Source organism: Thalia democratica, chromosome 1 (genome assembly GCF_965202585.1).
Source record: "Thalia democratica chromosome 1, ktThaDemo2.hap1.1, whole genome shotgun sequence".
In the NCBI taxonomy this organism is placed as follows: domain Eukaryota; kingdom Metazoa; phylum Chordata; class Thaliacea; order Salpida; family Salpidae; genus Thalia; species Thalia democratica.
In genome coordinates this window covers 105,865,842-105,885,979 of record NC_139165.1, presented here as the reverse complement: position 1 = coordinate 105,885,979, position 20,138 = coordinate 105,865,842, and positions in this window count along the sequence as shown.

The window sequence follows — 20,138 nt, the reverse complement described above, 5'->3', positions numbered from 1 at the left end:
AAAAAGCAAAAATAAACTTTTTTACAATCCATTTTGTCGTACAGATTTAAAAGTTTTCCAGTTTAATAAAAACTTAAAATTATTTTTTTCTCTGGTAAAATTTGCTTTTTAGTTTGAGTAAAAATTTTTTTGTCAAAATAAATTTAAACAACTTCTTTTCAGAGAAATTACAATTGAAACAATACAATAAAACACAATAGGTATATATAAAAAAAATTACAAATAAATTAACTAATCGATTAAGTAAACGTAATTGTAGTTACTAAAAACAGATACACTATCTGCCCTTTTAAAAGTCCAGAAAAGCCTAGGAACTTTAAAAACTATCAGGCAATAAGAGGTCATACTGATAAAAATGCCACAGGGAGATTATAAAGTAAACCATAAAGGATATTGTTTTAATTAGAATCTTAAATGACAGAAATCAAGTGACAAAGTGTAAGTCAAATAAGTCACAAATGGTATTGTCCCAGTTTAAGTCTACAAAGTCAAAAAAGAACAGAAAAAAAAATAGTCCATGAAGTAAAAGTTGTATTGATAGAATTTAGTCTTCAAAGTCACAGTAGACTGACAAAATAGTAGTTTATGTAAGTGACAAAAGTGTAAACAGTTTTAAGTCACAGTGGTCATGTTAAATTCAATGTAATGTTCTTAAATCTTAGAAAACAATAGAAAAATACAATATTTATTGACTACTAAGACATCAAACACGAGTAACATGCTGAAATTGTTATAAACTTATATCGTATGGAATAGGCATATCATTTAATAGATTATTTTTTATTGTTTGTTCTGTATCTGTTCATCAAATTCTGCAATCTTTATAGTAGGTTATATCACATATTTGATATTATTTTTCGAATAAAATAAATCGTTGAAGTTCTAGTAAAAAAAGCTTTTATAGTTAAAAATGTGAAACATTTTGTAGCTAAATACAATTTGTTAATTGTTTTTGGTTGTTTTTATTTATTTAGTTTTTTTTTTTAATTTTCAGTAGTTATTTATCTTTTTATACACCTTAAATCATTTTTTTTTAATAATTATAGTTTCGGGACCAAAGTTAAACTTTGAAATGTGTTATTTTTGGGAGCCGATCATTTCTAACCCGCTATCATTTCTAACCCGATCACTTCTAACCCGATCACTTCTAACCCGATCACTTCTAACCCGATCATTTCTAACCCGATCACTTCTAACCTGATCACTTCTAACCCGATCACTTCTACCCCGATCACTTCTAACCCGATCACTTCTAACCCAATCACTTCTAACCCGATCACTTCTAACCCGATCACTTCTAACCCGATCATTTCTAACCCTATCACTTCTAACCTGATCATTTCTAACCCGATCACTTCTAACCCGATCACTTCTAACCCGATCACTTCTACCCCGATCACTTCTAACCCGATCACTTCTAACCCAATCACTTCTAACCCGATCACTTCTAACCCGATCACTTCTAACCCGATCATTTCTAACCCTATCACTTCTAACCCGATCACTTCTAACCCGATCACTTCTAACCCGATCACTTCTAACCCGATCATTTCTAACCCGATCATTTCTAACCCGATCACTTCTAACCCAATCATTTCTAACAAGATCATTTTTAACCCAATCACTTCTAACCCAATTAAACCCAATTATTTCTAACCCGATCATTTCTAACCTGATCACTTCTAACCCGATCATTTGTAACCCTATCGTTTCTAACCCATTTACTTATGTTACGTTTTAATATTTTTATCTGGATTTCATGAATAACAAACTAGTTTTAATGAAGTTATTAAAAAAAAAAAAAAACTTTTAGTTACTTTAAAACATAATGATTTTAATGTGTTACGTAATTTTAGTATAAATTTTAATTTTAGTATTAACTTAACATGATCTTAATATATATTTTTTTACCTCATTTTTTAATTTTTTTACCTACACATAATTTTAGTTTTTTTCTATTATTTATTTTGTTTTTTCAATACAATTTAAGAGACGTTTTTCGTTAATCATATACAATTTACTAAATTGTTTACTTTAAAGTATTTTGAACTCTTCTTTGTAGGATTTTAAAATAGGCAGTGATAATTATATTTTAATTGGATCTTATTGTAATTAACGTGACTACATTAGTTTTAACATTAGCAAATCTTAAAAAGTAAACTCTTACAATTGTAATATTCAGATACAAACACTTTTATATTACGGTTTAAAAACTACATTAAAAGTCTGATGTAAATGTTTTATTATTGCTTACTAATGTATTAACCTTTTATAGTAGGATAGTTTTAAGTTTCATCTTAATAACTTATTCAAATTGTTATGCAACTTGTATAGGCCTATTAAGATAATGTAATTCAAACAAACATTAGGAGAAGTTAAAAACTTTTGTTATATTAAGTGGAAAAGCCTGGTTTTTTAGAAACCAGCTATTAAAACAGTTATGTCATATAATTAAATTGCAAAAGTTGTTATGTCGATTGACCGTCTAGATTTCACATCATTAATAAATTTCTACTTAGTTTTAGAGCAAAAAAAAATGTTTAACACTAATAGTTAAAAAGACAAGTTTTTTTGTATAACAAGTTCGAGGGTAATTAAATCTCGCTTATGTTTTAATTGCGACTTAAATTAGTACTTTAATTGACAAACATTTCTATAAAATTACTTTATTATAAGAAATTGAAATAACGAAAGTAAAAACAAAATAAGTATTAAAAATAAAACATTTTGAAATAAAATAATAAATTAATTATAGTTAAATTAAGTGTAATTAGGAGCAGAATTTTATAAAAACTACATTAAGTTCTTTGTTTCTTTTAATTAAATTTTTTTCCAGACGATTATTACGCAAAACATATTTATTTTTTATTCATTACAGTAAAGCCAGCTTGCAGTCTATTGACTTTATTCTCGGTCCTATTTTGCACCTCTAAATTTCTATAAATATGATGAGTTTTTTCTTTATTAAAAATCTAAACCTGTATAATAGGTTTCACAATACAAAATGGTTTTATTATTTTGTTATAAGTTTTTAAGTTATATAGTTTACTCAAATAATTTATACTTACATTTCATATCAATGATCGCTAAATAATCCAAAGTTTTTGTGTTTTTGAAAACCTGTAAAACAACAATTTTTAATAGATATCAAGAAAGATATTTTAGAAATATATACTATTAATTGTGAGAATAATCGTGTTTTTCCAATTTTAAAATTTGAAAACTTTTAAATTTTTATGAAAAATGTAAATTTATTTTGTTCTACATAAATTTTATTTCAAAAGAAAAAGAAAAATGCGTAATAATAAGTTTTCGACACTAAACTTTCATAGTTAAGTTTATTATAATTATTTATAACTTAATTACAGTTAATCTTTATATACAATTTACCAGTTGATTTAAGAATTAATATTAAATCAAAGTTCGAGTAAATGACAAGTTCTGAATATTTAAAAAACCTTCTACCTCTACTTTTGGCTTTGTATTAAATAGTATACACTTTAGTTTAAAGAACTTAGAATTTAATGATATTAACTTTAAATGAAACCACCATTATAATTACAATTACTAAATTTATTAACTGTATTATTAAAATTTTCATAAACGCTTATATTAATATTTTTAAAAATTTGTATTTCATATAAATTCTCCCTGAATTAGCAAAATGGTAATCTTGTTTCTACACTTAAAAATATATATTAATTATATAGAATAATTTCAAAAGAAAGTACAGAATAGACTTTAACCGCTGCGATACTCATTATATTTCTTACATTGACGACTATCAAAACTTAATATTTAATCCTTAGAATACAAAAGACTTATACTTTTTCTAATGCTTTTTAAAACTAATTAACTACACTTAATTAATGATCCAATTTTAAATCTTATTGTCAAAACAATAAATAAACCAATTAATATCAACAATTAAATTTAACAAAAGCTATCTGAATATTAGGTTTTATTTTAAACAAAATAAACTAAACTTCACAAAAAAACAATTTTGTTGAGATTGATTTGTTTTTAAAACAAGTTCTTATCTTAAAAAAAATAAACTAATATATTAAAAAAGATCGGTTAATAAATTTCGGGTTAGATATGATCGGGTTAGAAACGATCGGGTTAGATATGATCGGGTTAGAAATGATCGGGTTAGAAATGATCGGGTTTAATTGGGTTAGAAGTGATTGGGTTAGAAATGATCTTGTTAGAATTGATCGGGTTAGAAATGATCGGGTTAGAAGTGATCGGGTTAGAATTGATCGGGTTAGAAATGATCAGGTTAGAAGTGATCGGGTTAGAAGTGATCAGGTTAGAAATGATCGGGTTAGAAGTGATCGGGTTAGAAGTGACCGGGTTAGAAATTATCGGGTTAGAAGTGATCGGGTTAGAAGTGATCGGGTTAGAAGTGATCGGGTTAGAAGTGATCGGGTTAGAAATGATCGGGTTAGAAGTGATCGGGTTAGAAGTGATCGGGTTAGAAGTGATCGGGTTAGAAGTGATCGGGTTAGAAGTGATCGGGTTAGAAATGATCAGGTTAGAAATGATCGGGTTAGAAGTGATCGGGTTAGAAGTGATCGGGTTAGAAGTGATCGGGTTAGAAATGATCAGGTTAGAAATGATAGCGAGTTAAAAATGATAGTAAACCGTTATTTTTTTACCTATTTATGATGAAAGGGTAGTGTTTATTTCCAATAAAAAAAGGCAGAGAAGATATAGAGCATAGATTTTCTTTCAAAAGTTGAAGGAGAGTAAGTGTAAAAGTATATCAAATTGCATTTGAGAACTAAATAATTTTAATGAAAAGTTTTAATTAAACTTCTTATTCATCCAACCGTTTAAGAGAAAGCTCACGAGGTCATGTGATTAACTGATGCAAGTTTTCATTTGTATACTAGAGCCATATTTATAGAATCCTTAATTGAAAAAGATATAATGTTAGAAAACCTTGCTGCTGCTAACATTTTGTTCAAATAGAAATTTTAAATTTTTGTTGAAAAGCTACTTTTATTTTTTGTAAAGCTACTTATTAAACAATGTTTGTTCTTATAATCAGTTTAATGATAAGTTTATATGTAGCTTAATGTATAATTATTTAAAACATGTTAAAAGTATTTTTCTGAGAATTAAAACTCAGAAAAAAAAAATTAATAATACTAAAATCAATTTCTAAAAAAGTATTGTTTTTTATGTTGTAAATAATAATTTATATTTGTTAGTGTTTGCAATTCTTATTTATATTTATTATTATAATAAAATGTTTATTCTTGTCATGCCTAATTTAATATTTAGTTGCCATAATAATTGTTCATTATCATCATTTAGTATCACTTAAGTTTTAAATTAGTTGTGGTTTTTAGTGTGGTTGTACACTTAAAACTAGAAGGATGTTTTCTGAAATTTTAAAGTATAAACATTATTTAAAAAACAACTTTACAATTTACAATTTGCAATCACACTGTGGCTGGTTTATATAGCTCTATTTTAAAAATCTAAACTTTTTTGGCTCAACTTGTTTTTTGGTTGAATAACTTTTTAATATTCATGTTCAACTAAAACTAACTGGAACAACTGTGAAACTAGAACTTCATTTCAGTTCACCTTTATTTCATTATAAAAAATATTAAAGTACATCTTTCCTATCGCTTTTTCCCAAAAAGAATCTCCTTTCTTTCATCCTTTTTGTTAGGAAGATGTAGAGAATAGTTTTTACTTTCATAAAATAAATTTAAGTGTTTACATCATTAAAAATAAACTGTTTTTTTTCTTAAAATTAATATTGTTCTATTTAATTTTTTTATAACCCTAGTGATGCTTAAAGTGAGTTAAGATTTTTTATAGCAAAAAGTACCTGTGAAAATCACATACATTTGTTTCAATAAAGTTGTTTGTAAGTGTTCAGCCTAGATTAAATATGATTTTTTTTAAATCTAGGATAAGTCAGGTTTATTTACTAACATATATACAGTATTTTTGGTTCATACATCATAAACTCCCCTCACAAGAATATCAACTGGCATCTCTGTCAGTTGACAAATTTAAGCTTTATGGTTATAAGATACGAAAGTAAGTTTTGTTTTTGAAAAAAATTTAGAAGTTTTAGGATGTTTTATGTTTTTTATGCAAAACTTAAGCAGGTTTAGATATATTTTTTAAATTTCAGGCTACACTTTTGACTCACAAAACCTTATTTTTTTTATTTTTTGAGTTTTTGTATTATATAGTTTATATAAAACTCAAAGAAATAAGAGCTCTCTCATAGTTTAAAAATTTATAAATATAGTATTTATTAGTTAAAAGTACAATAATTTTAATTTGAAGCAAAAAAAATTATCATATTTTAAAGAGTAAAAAGCTTTTTTATTGGTATGTTTTAACTATTAAAAAAAAATTAAAATGATACATAATAAAAATAAATATTACATTTAATTATAGAAAAAGGTAGCAGCTAGTTTATCTTCTCTTGTGGAAGTCAAAACTTTGGTTGATTAAGCCAACATGGTTGTGGTATGAATTAATATTACTTAAAAGTAGTATATATAAAAATGTTTCATTTTGTTTTCTATTAAAACTTACATAGCATAATTTTAACCTGATGTTAAAAAAAAAAAAGATCAAACTATTTGTATTAAATATGGTACTTGAAGTTAAACAAAAATATTTTAAAACACAATTGTTTGTTGAAAATTTTTTAAATGTATTTTCTGTTCAAACCTTTGCAATTTTAAATAGGGGATTTGACATGGTGGATAAACAAAATTTTTATTTAAACTATAAACTTTGATATACTGATACAGAGTTACTAAAAATCCTAAAATCCTGGATATGCCATTTTTAATAACCTGAATTGGGATCTTTTATTAAGTTACCTTTAATATAACAAAGCCTGGTTAACATAAAACTTAAAATATAAAATAAGCTTATCATAGTCACAGCAAGGTATTTAATTTTACTGTGCAATACTAGTCTTACACCTTTTTCAAGCTTTTACTCAATTTTTTAAATTAAAAAAAAATATTAAAATACAGAATTTGTTTCAAATATATACTGCTTGCTACAATTCTTGAATTTTTAAAGTACAAGATAAACAAGATTCAAATTAGATAAAGGCATGCATTTGTTGTTAAAATAAAGTTGACACATACTATTGAGATGGCCAATTGTTTTTTAATTTATTTTTAGGTTTTTAAAACTATAGGTGCCTTTTTAGCAAAAAAATAAAAACAATATGTTTATACAAAGTTACTAAAAATATACTGTAATTCTAATTTGATATGTTTAATCTTCAAAAACTTTCTAACATTTTTTTTTTAATTTCATATAGTGTTAATTTGACTAAATTTTATTATTTAATTAATATTGTTGTTATTTTTTTTTATTCTATTGACAAAATCTTGAAACTGTGGTTGTTTTCAGGTTTTATGGCCACCCTAATAAAATATTTTAAATAGTTTGAACCTTTTAATATACTAAGACTAAACAAGACTAGTTAAAAGAATAAAAAACTCATGCTTGTTTAAGTTTTATAAAACACAGGCTAGCTTTGATATTAGTTTTAAATCTCAGGATAGTTCTCTCGAATAATTTTTTTGTTATTTTAAGTTATTTTTTATTGTTTTGGTAAACAATATATATTAAAAACTAAAAAGCTAATTAATCCATAGAAGTTAATCAATAAGGTTATAGAAAAAATAAAACATCGGTTAATAATATTATAAATGTTTTTTTAAGTACTTAAGTTGTGAAATGAAACAAAATAAAAATATACTTTCAAGTAAAACTTTAATTGTTGAAAAAGTCTTATCATTCAAAAGGCACTAATTTTAACACCTCACATTCAGGAAATGCAATAAAATAACACATAAAAACACATATCTAGGCAAGATGAAGAAAATTGTAAAAGATTTAACAAGAGACATGAATGTTTCATTGAATCAAATTTTTTTTTTGTGTGTTTTTTTTTTATTTAAGTTTCTGTTCCATATAGATAATAATCAACAAATGAAAAACCTTAACTAAATTAAAGTCATGTATATAAAAGTTTTTATGCTAAACAACAACACCAAGTTTTAGTGTAAAAACTAGTATGTAGGAGTTATACAAGTTAAAAATTCTTAACAATTTTTACTGTCTAAGTCGTAACATACAAATATTTTCTTATTTTAAAAGATATATTATACGTGTGGTTACACTAGTGGTGTAATAAATTACAGATATTTTTTTTGCAGAGTGCACTTTTGATCAGTTTGACTATCACTAAATTAAAAAAGCATTAGTAATGATAAATAGTAGTAATGTTGTCTGTTATATGACCACTGGTATTTATACTTGAGTTGTTTGAACATACTGTAATAGCTTTGTAATACTTATTAATAAACATTATTAGCACTTATCTTCTAAAATTTTATTTTTCATTGTTTTTTTGACTTTTAAGATTTTAATGTTTGACTAGCCCAGCAATATATTTTAGAATATTCTAATATTATTAAATAATTATTTCGTAGATTTTGATAAACACTATATTACTTTTACTTACATGGCAAAAGTTAAAATATATTCTCCTAGTTTTTAAATACATATTTTTTAAATTAAACAACTTGTTTTAACGTTGACAACTCTTAAAATTTTGTTTTATCTCAGTATAAATTATAACTAGGTGTAATCGAATTCATTGGTAAACTATTTTTTTTTGCAATGATGGTATTATTTTACGATATTTTTTTTTTTCTTAAAATCTGTATTTCAAAAGATAAGTTTATTTTTAAATAGTAATATTTAATGTTATATATGAAAAATGTTTTGTTTAGTAATAATACAAGTACTTATTAGTTTAGTAACCAACAGTAAAAATAAAGCACGGCTAAACAAAGTTAAACATTTTTCATGTTTTAAAGTGAACATTAAACTTAAATAAATTATAACTCTTTGAATAGATTAAACCTTTATTTCAGGTTTAAGTTATTTAAAATAAAAAATGGCTCCAAAGAAACCAGTCAAGCGGAAAGCGTGGCAACCAAAAGAAGTTAGTTATTTTTAACTTTCGATAAAAGTTTAAATATTATTTTTTATAGAACTAAATCATCTTCTGAAAATTAAGAGAATAAAGTACTAAACTAAAATTTTGATTTTTGGATAGTAAAGTTAGTGTTTAAAATTTTTAATTTGTTGTGTATTTCTAACTTAGTGCTTATAAAAATCTAATAGCCTCTTTTTAAAACTCTGCTTAAAATACTTTAAATATATTAATTACAAATAATTTAATAAAAGTATTGAAATTATATTGAACTTTTATTTTTTTGTAGACTTGTTTAGAAATAATTTTGTATAATTTGGATTGAAATAAATATTTTGCTAAACAAACTGAAATAAGTTCCCTGGTCTAGTTGAAATAAAATGTTCTTTTTTTAATTGGATTTGGTTCATATCCATCGTTTCCTGTTTATTTACTTTAAAATTGTCTATAACTTGCTGAAATCGCTAACAAAATTAGAAAAATTATAACACTGTGATAAAACCATTAAACACATTGTGAAATGCATGTATCCTCGTTTGTTAAACGTTTTTTTTTTATAGTAGAAAAAACCATTCTTTGCTGATATTTAAATCTCTAAAAAAGTCTTTAGCTCCACCTAAAATTTTAGGACCTTAAATATTGGTTTTGTGTGTTAATGATATCTTGTAGCTAGGAAACAACTTATAGATAGAAGATACCTAAGTTTACAAGACTGTTTTTCTTAAATTAATATAACATAATTTTTTGGCAATTTCTCTTAATGATTTCTTTAAATTATCCGTTTTTTTTAGGATTTTGTAATAATATTGTCTGATCTATAACGTCAGCTTACTCTTTTAGTAATTATGTAAATTAGACTGGTCTTTAAAGATATAGTAAACCATTTAAATTTTTTATATTGTTGACACTTATAGGTAAGCCTTAGATTTAGCGGTCTTTGTTGTAATTGTAAGTTAATATAACATATCTTTTTAGCAATTTCTCTTAATGATTTCTTTAAATTGTCTGGCTGTTTTTAAGGATAACTTTAATAGGATTTTCTGGTCTAGTAGCGTTATCTTACTCTTCTAGTAATTTTGGAAATTAAACTGGTTTTTAAACATATAATAATCCAATAAAAAATTTTATATTGTTGGCACTTATAGGTAAGCCTTAGATTTAGTAGTCTTTATGAGCTTTAAAGACTTTTAACTACTCCTTCCGAAAAAAAAAATTGTCTCATTATTTTCACAAGTTTTTTAAAATTGTTTAAGTCAGTAAAAATTATAATTATGTGTAACTGAATTATTGGTAAACTATTTTTTTTTTGCAACCACGATATAATTTACAATACTTCATTTTGTTAAAATCGTAATTAAAAAGGATTAGTTTATTTTTATAAAATACTATTTTAAGTTGTATAATAATAATATGTTTTATTAACTTATAACCCAGGTATAAATTAGTTAAAAATTTTCTTTAAAACTTAAGAATTGTTTCTTCAAAAATTATATGATTGCTTTTAAACTAATTTCTACTTTATTTTAAAATAGACTAATTGTTTTAATTAAAAACAAACAAACTATTTTATTAACTTAAAATGCATTTCGAAAATTTTCATCAGTTAGAAACAATCGTAGCAAAATAAAGAAAGAAATAAACTTATATAGCCTTAGAATGGCATCAGTAATTAGTTAATGATGCAAAAAAAAAAAGAGTAGTAAAAATTATAAAACGACATAACTAAGTAAAATATGAAAGCACTAATTAATTTATTAACGATAACATTAATCAGAATCTCTGCTAACATAACTTTCTATAACTTTAATGAATGTAAATGGATTCTGTCTTGATTATGTTAAAAAGATTTTTGAACATTTCTAATATTCTATACTTCATTTCATTATTTTTCCCACTAATCATATTTTTAACTAAATACTCTGAGATCTAATATATATTCATTGTTTTTGCTATTAATTAGTTGCTATACTAATTATTTTTAGCCGATTGTTTATATGTATTCTTACACAATTTGGAATATGCTCTTTAATTCTGGTTATGAGGTGTCTATAAGTTTTACCAATATAAATGTTTGAACAACAGCATTCTAACATGAAAACTATGAGATTTTTATCTTTCTTAGAAATAAAGTCTTTACCTTGAAGACTCAAATCAGAACTTTTTGTAAAAATTAATCTAAGTTTAGCAGCACAATATACTTTTTTCTTGATGTTTTAATAAACTCTTATTTTTAAATACACAGAACATTTTATACTTTTTTTTTCATAGTTTAAAATTTTCATTTTTAGAAGAAAAAATTCTGTAAAAGTGAATAAAAGTTTGTTGGTTGAATAACTCATTTGGCAAATATATTTTAGGGTTGGTGTAACTCTTCTTGACTTTTAGAATTTGTACAACTAAATTTATTGTTTTTTTTTTTAGTATTTTAAGTTTAAGTTATTCTGATATAAGAATAAATTTAGTCATCCGGTTCAAATTCAGATTTAAACAATCTAAGGTAAATAATTAAAGAAAATTACTGATATCAATAGTTACCGAAATGAAAGAAGCTTAAATTGTAATGGCAGGAAACTGCTTTTCATTAAAATTTTTGATTTGTTAACAAATTTTTAGTTTAAAAACAGCATTGGATGTTTTATGTCGAAGTACAAAAACTTTAAACTTTATTTTTCAGAACCAGGGTTGGAATAAACTGGAACAGGGAAATGTGAACGCTGTGTTTGGCGTTAAAAATGGAGAGTGGAGAGCTTACTGGCAGCGAAGACTAGATGCACAGAAAAGTAAACGCTGGAAATACATCAATCCTGCTGATAATGTTACGTATGAGTTAGTTTGAATTAGTATTATTCGTAACCCGATATATTCATAGTTTTGTAAGTTTAAATACTTACTATTTAAAGTTTTAAAGTATGAGAAGAAACAAATAAATTTTTAAGTATAAGTTTTTTGTATTAACTCAAGTGTATTTGAATATTTTGATGAACTTATATTTTATTTTCTTTGTTTATTTCAATGGATTTATATTTATAGGTCCTTTAGTAGTGCGATGAAAGCTAACGGTACTGATCAGTTTTGTAATCTATACACAAACATGTTAGAACTTAAAAATCCTAAAGCTGAATCTTATAAGAACAAAAAACTAAAAACTGAAGCTGCCAACTTGCAGACACAACACAATCTTAATGAAGGTAGTTTGCTAAAGAATGAAATTGAAATTGACAATGAAGCAGAAAAAGAACAAATGCAAACACAAGAAAACAATAATGAAAGTAGTTTGCAAAAGAATGTAACTGAAATTGACAATGAAGCTAAAAGTAAACTAATGCAAACACAACAAATTTATAATGAAAGTAGTTTGCAAAAGAATAAAACTGAAATTGAAAATGAAGCAGAAAAAAAACAAATGCAAACACAACAAAACAATAATGAAAGTAGTTTGAAAAATAATAAAATTGAAATTGACAATGAAGCAGAAAACGAACAAATGCAAACACAACAAAATAATAATGAAAGTAGTTTGCAAAAGAACGAAATTAAAATTGACACTGAATAAGAAAGTATACAAATGCAAACACAACAAAACAATAATGAAAGTAGTTTGCAAAAGAATAAAATTGAAATTGACAATCATACAGAAAATAAACAAATTCAAACAGAACAAACCAGTAATGAAGTTAGTTTACAAAAGAACACGATTGCAATTAATAATGAAGTAGAAAAAGAACAAATGGAAGTTGATATAAATACTTCCGGAAATAGCAATGAGAAAACAAATGATGAAAAGTTAGATGGTTATTCCATACATGCAAACAAATCAAAATCTAAAAGTGCATCAAATCTGAAGAGACCTAACATTTTAACTAATGATCGCTCTGAAGAACTAGGTATTTTTTATTACTAGATGATGTTATTTACTATATTTGAAGCAACATATAACAATTTTATAACGGTATCTCTTTATATTAAAAAAAAAAATAAAATTAGTACGTTATGTAAAATTAAATTTATACATATTTTTACTTTTTAATTAATGAATTTTAAATTACTGATATAAAAAACTTGTTTTTATAAACAGCAATAAAGTTAGCTAAATATACAATTTTAATTGTATATTTTTCTGTAATTAAAATGCGCACATAAAAAATATTAGCAATTATATTTAATCAAAAGCAATATTTTCTTTTTGATAATGATTTTTAAAACAAAAGCAAAATAAATATTTCAAAATTGTTTTTTTAATTAAGAATCAAATTTCGTTAAATCAAGTACTTTTTTATTGTAATTATTTTTTAAGTATTAATATATAAACGCATTGTGGTTATGAACACATTACTCATTAGTATTTCATATGATTGATGAACACGTTAAAGTTTACTAACTAGACTTATTAATGTGTATTTTCAACAATTCTTAAAACGTTTTAAATATATTGCAGTTGATAATGCGAACTTGCTAACTCCTGGTACAAGAAGATTTGAACTAAACTCTACATCAACATATGAACAAAACTTTATGCGAGATGCAGAGTTTTACAAAATTAAAACAGCAAAGATGACTAAAAATTTAAAGGAAGAACTTGATAATGATGATGGTAGAAAACTGGTTGTTTTAAAAATTTCAAGCACATTAAGAACAGTAGAAGCCACCTACATAAATGGAAAGTATTTAACATTAGGAGAAGAATTATCAAGAGATGCTATCAACATATCATTGGTTGAAGTTTGTTCTTTAAACGACGATGATATTGATTTGGAGGAAAACTGGTGTTATGACAGAAGCGACGTTAAAAGAGTTTTAAAACTAGACAAAATCAACACAGGCAATTTGAATGACAACTTGTGTATTCATAAAGTAACGAAAATTACGAAGAACATTGTTGTGACGATAAACAAAAATAGGAAGTTTTCAAATGACAATGAAATAAATCCAGTTCTTGATGAGTTTGCTGAAAGTAGATTTCTAGTAGGATACCTCTACAAGCAGTCAAACGGTTGTGTTTATTTTGAAGATCTTGGCGATGATATTGAATCTTTCGAAGACCTACTAGATGAAGATATTAAGAATCCAGTATTTTTCTTTCAAAACGAAATATTTAATGATACTTCTCTAGCAGAAGTCATTAGAGCTTTGTGAAATTGATTATTTTATTAGAGCTTTAAAACTAACTAAACTTTCTAATTTTCAACAATCAGCGTTTTAATAATTTCGTATTTTCTCCATGTTTCTATTTTTCAGCTTTTTTTTTAGTACTATTTCTTTCATAACTATATATCATAACTATATAGAACAGACTCTGGTTTAAGTCAATTGAAACAAATTATGTAAATACTAAAAAAAATTTTAGCCCTCCTGTCGCAATTGTTAAAAAAAATAATTATAGTTTTCTTTGCTCAACTTGCCTTCTAAAATTAACGTAATAAATTTGATAGTGATGCTTTATTACATAAGTGGTTGGTTTTAAAGTTTATCCAGAAGCATTTCTGACTTTATAATAAAATGTTTACTTTTATTCTATAAAATTAATTAAAAAATAGCTTGACTTGGTTATAGTTGAATATCTTGTCTAAAAGAATTTTTTTATAATGTCTATACATTTAAATATCTCTAAATATAAATATTTCGATATTATTTCTAAATACTTAAAAATAAATGTTGTAGTGTTTTGTACAGCTAATGAAGTCAAAATGTAAATTGTGTAGATTTCAAAATGTTTTTATTATTTTCTAGAACAATTCTTGTGGCTTCTCGCTAATTTCTTTCTAATAAATAATTAAATTAAAAGCATGTGTGTTTTTTTAGAAATTGAATAGTTTGAATAAATTTAAAAAAAAAACATATAATAAATAGAAAGTTATAGAAAACGATTTAAAAAGTTTGTTTTTTGACCTGGGTGTGAAAAACAACCTCTTGGTCATAGATTAAAAAAGTTTTTAGTGTTAAAACATATAACACTATAATACGTAAATTTAACAGAGAAGGGAGAAAAGAAAATTTTTAATGTATGCGTCTTAAACCATTAAAAATGTGCGTAAACGCGTTAAAAGGAACTGCTTTGTTTAGTCAAGCGTGAAAGTACTAACTTATAACAAACTAAAATTTACATACTTCATTGCTGAGTTGCCATAGTAACTATTAGCATTTTAACAACTCTGGTGCGTACCCTAAATGTTATGCCCACAAGGTTTTTATTAAGACCTTATCTAAGTTCATTTAATTTTGTTTTATGATTTCCAAAACCTTTTTTTACTGTTAGTTTCGTAATGTAGTGCGTAACTTACGCTGCTGCAAAACTCTGATATTGCTAACACTTAACTTAATAAATGTTTATACCAGTGGTCGTCACGGTAATTCAAACCTGTGAAGATAAAAATGGGATTTATAAAATCGGTAACTTCAATTTCAAAATTAGTTAATTTATTTACGTTAATTAATTATTCTATTTAAGTTAGATATAAAATGAAATGGGTCTATAATTTTTTATGAAACATTTATATTTATTTAAAGCCCTTATAATATATAGTTTTAAAGTATTGATTGTCTTATTTAAATTATTGAGTTCTCGACAGTTTTTTTTTTGTTTTTTAATGTTTTATTTAAAATTCTGTAAAATTTCTAAACAAGAGCAATTTTTAAAACTTTTAATTGAAAATAATCGTATTAGAATATGGCCTAATGATTTCAAATAAACAATTTTTAAATATCATTTATGTCCACTGAGGAGGGCACTTGTCCACTTTAAAAATCATTGGTATAATGACTTTGACAACAACATTAAGCACTTAAAGTGTAAAATAATAATTTTTTTTCTAAACGCTTATTTGTTGGTCTGAAATGAAACCAGCAATTCAAATAAAAAGGAATAAAAAGGCTATCTATAAACATAATATAATAAGTATTAATATCTTTATTGTGACTACTTTTAACAAAAATAAAATTAAACATACACAAATAAAAGTTTTATACATAAAACCTATGTATTAAAGATTTTAATATTGTTTTACAAAACCAAAATAAAAATTATGTTTTTTTTATTAATTGCATACTAATAATATGATGAAGAACACATTAAATGTGTTAAGTATGGTTCAAGAGTTTATATATAAACACATCGATTACTAGAATTTATAATCTTGTTAAGATAGTTATAGTATTATGGCAAAATATTGTAAAGTAAAAACTTTTAGTTTTCTCAATAAGCATTACTTACAGACTTTGTGTATTGAAGCTTTCATAAAAGATATAAGTCATTTAGTTTCTCGATATATAAAATTTATAAAATAGATTTTTAGACATAAAATTTTTATCGTTTCTTTACGAAAATTTTGTGATGTTTTTAGTAAGTTTAGACTAAAAAAGTACCTATGAGAATATTTATTTTTAGAGCTAAAAATGTAATGAACTTTATGTGCAGTCGATCGATTCTCCATAGTTTAGTCAACAGACAGATGTAAACTAATACTTTTTCATAATAGAACTAGTCGCTAATTCTTATATTTACTATTTTAAGCACCATATAACTATAAAAGACCATATTTTATTTCTTATATTTTAGATTTAAAATTTGTGAAAACTATAAATAAAAATAATTAGTTTAATTTCTTGCAAAAAAAAGTTACATATATTTAAATGTTATTTTCGTTAAAACTAACCTTTGTTATACATTTTTTCAATAGATATAGCTATACTTGAATTTTACCTGTTAAAAATAAAGTTAAATATTATTAAATACATTATACTACAGATAGATAAAATATAGTTCAAGGAGCTTATGCCTCTTTATAGGGTTATGATAAAGCGAAATCCCTTTACAAAAAGATTTTATTAAATTATACTAAGCTTATAAAAAGCATAATTTCTTTACTTTTCTTTTTATTTTATTTTTGTTTAAAATCGATATCTTAAAATTTTTCTGATTTACTAAACATAAAAATTAAAATTTAATATAAAATTTAATTTAATTTAATATAAAATTTAATTTAATTTAATATAAAATTTATTTTTTAATTTCAAACAAGCTTTAAACTTGTTTTGTATTTGTTCTTTTACTTCTGATAATGGCAATTATATAACTTATATTTTTAATCATTTATCTAAAGAAAACCAAGTTTCTACTAAATAAATTTAACAAACAGTTGAATTTTGCCTGATATAAAGAATCGTGTTAAAATCAACATTTTGAACTTGGTCTAGTTCTCACCTCTACAGATAAATACTTTCGTAAACAATAACTGTAATAGAACTCAACAAATTACATTGTTCGTGTTCTTAATAAAAATACGTTTAAGGTACAAAATACCTGTTGACTACGCTTTTTCAACACAAAATCATTAAGTTAAAAAAAAATTGTTTCAACCTGTATGACTTAGGTAAGTAGATCCTGTAAAGCATGCTCTTTTATACTCATAATTTTGTTCATAAGTATAAAACTGTACTTAAATTGTAAAGTTTAGTAATAAGCAGACTTAATATAAATATCCTTAGAAACGAAAACCACATACTGAAGAAAGGAAATAACATAAGAAAAAAAAACTGACATTTATTGCAACAAAGGTTATATAAGATTCGAAAATGTATACAAGAAAAAGGCCCACAAAGGACAATGCTTTTATATTTCTGACCTGCAGACTATAAAATGCTGCCCACTCCTACTTCTTACTAAGTTTAAGGAATCAAAAACGTTTTAAACATTCTAAATTAACCGGTTTGTTGGTAAATTAGCTAGTAATTGGTCTTATAATGAAGATACACTCGAAAAAAAAACGGTTTAAAAATGCGAAAACATTCTACTTGAATCTATATCGTTCAAACTGATATTTCTTTGTAACTTATAAAAAAAATTAAGTAGAGTTTGTAAGAAAAATATATAACTTTTTATTTAAAAAAAATTCAAAAACATGGTCGTAATCAGAAAAAGTTTAATAATAATTAATACAAGACATAAATCAGTAAAATTAGTAGCTTGAATTAAAAAAGTTACGATAAATGAAGTTTATAGTCAAAACTAACATCAAAATATCATTTAACCCGTCAATACGTATAAGTATAATTAAAGTCATATAAACATGAGTAAAAAATTACTAGTTTAAATAATGAAATTAGGCTGATATATATAAAAATATTTGCTATAAGGTACCACAAAACCTTAAAAAAAAATAAAAAATCATTTTTGTTCCTTTGTTTAAAATTTAATATCATTATTGATAATAAAAATAACGAAGTATTACTAATATATAAAATGTTAAACTTATTTCAAGTAATAAACTATATCATTAATTAAAAAGTAAAAAACCTAAACTTTTTAGGTAAATTTAGTTAATTATTGATTCGCGAGTTTTACTCTGATCATTTGTGAAGGTTAGACATAAAACTCTCATTAATTTTGACGTAATAAAATCAAAAATAATAGAGAAAAATTAAAACATTGTCAACGTTGCATTTATTCAAATTTTGAGCTTAATGTTTACAATATACAAAAACAATTTTATAAATTTTAAATGTAAAATATTCAAGTATACTATGGATTCTTTTAGTACATTTAAAAGTAAAAGTTAATTTATAAATTATTTCTAAACATTTCCTAGAAATTTTAGATGTCAATTTATTATATTATATAAAACAAGCAAACTTAAGTAAATATTTAAAAATCGGGAAAATTAGTTTAAACTTGTAAACTCTACTTATGAACAATATAACTTCGTCAAAATACTCGATATCTATCCGAAACTGCAAAAATTATAGCTCAAGCTTTTGTAAAACATAAGTATAATAAAAAAAAAAGTTAACAATTTTTCATTTTAAAACTCTACTTGATAAACTTTATTTATGAACGTAGCAATTTGAGACGAGAAAATAATTAAGTGTGCACGTTCAAACTTTAAAAAATAGTTTAAATTATCAACCATTTCTATTTAAGGTGAAAGTTTTTTACACTTACATAGAGGATAATATTTAAATGATATTAAAAAAATTGAAACTGTTTAAGTTAGCTGATATATACAGTGTAATTTTTAATTCTTATTAAGCAAAAACATTATATCGTTTAATAACAAATAAAACTTTTTTTCAAAAAGAAATCATGAAAATCTGATCATACAAGCTCAATCATCAGACTACATTTTTGGCAGACTAAGTCCGGGATGTAGACCTAGGTTGGTAATGGTTTGATCGATTATAGTTAACCAGAGCTTTTCTTACACAGCCTTTCACAAAAGTGCACGCTTTTTTTCACCAATCTTTTCTTGAAAGTTTTTAAAAATACCTGGGATAAGTAAACCGATAACTATAATTAAAAATATACAAACAAATAAAAAAACAAATCACCGAACACTAAAAATGTATAATATTAAGGTAAACAATTAAAATTGAGGTTGGCAAAAAAAAAGAAGAAATATAACTTAAATCTGCATTAATTTTTATTTAATTAATAAAAAAGGAAACAATTTATTTTCAAAAATTCGTTTTTACAACATATAAAAAGTATCAAATCATTTAAAAATTTAGTTTTATCACTAGTATGGAATATCGCTTTTATTTTAAGAGTTGATACTATATGTGATGTAACTAGTAATACGAGATATCTTAATTATTTTAATTTTCAAACTTTATTAAACAAACTTCTTATATTAAAACTAAAATGCAAGCATTTGAAAACATTAAGAAGCTTTGCTCTGATTAAAGAATGTATGGAAGTTAAAATTCAGTTGTTTATGATTAAGTTTGTGCAAAAACTTATAAATGTGTTAAGCTAAAGTGTTTTAGCAGTACGTTAAAAAGCGAATAAAGCTATCAAAATTTTATGTTACATATGTGCGTTTTCTACTATACTAATATATGTATGGATGGGTATATTCTGCGTGTCAGAACCGGGTCTACATAGTAAAATCATTTAGCAAACAACATATATTATGTAAAATCTTATGTTTTATAACTCTTTGTTTGAACTTGAAACTTTAACTTTTACTAACAATGCGGGAAACATCTTTTAGTCAATCCGCAAAACGCATAATTAACTATATCTAGCACGGCGAGAAAAATGGACCACTCCAACTAAAATTATATCTAAAATAACAAAGTTCTCAAAACAATAAATAAAAACATTTTATTAAAAGTAGGTAAAGTCTTTGAG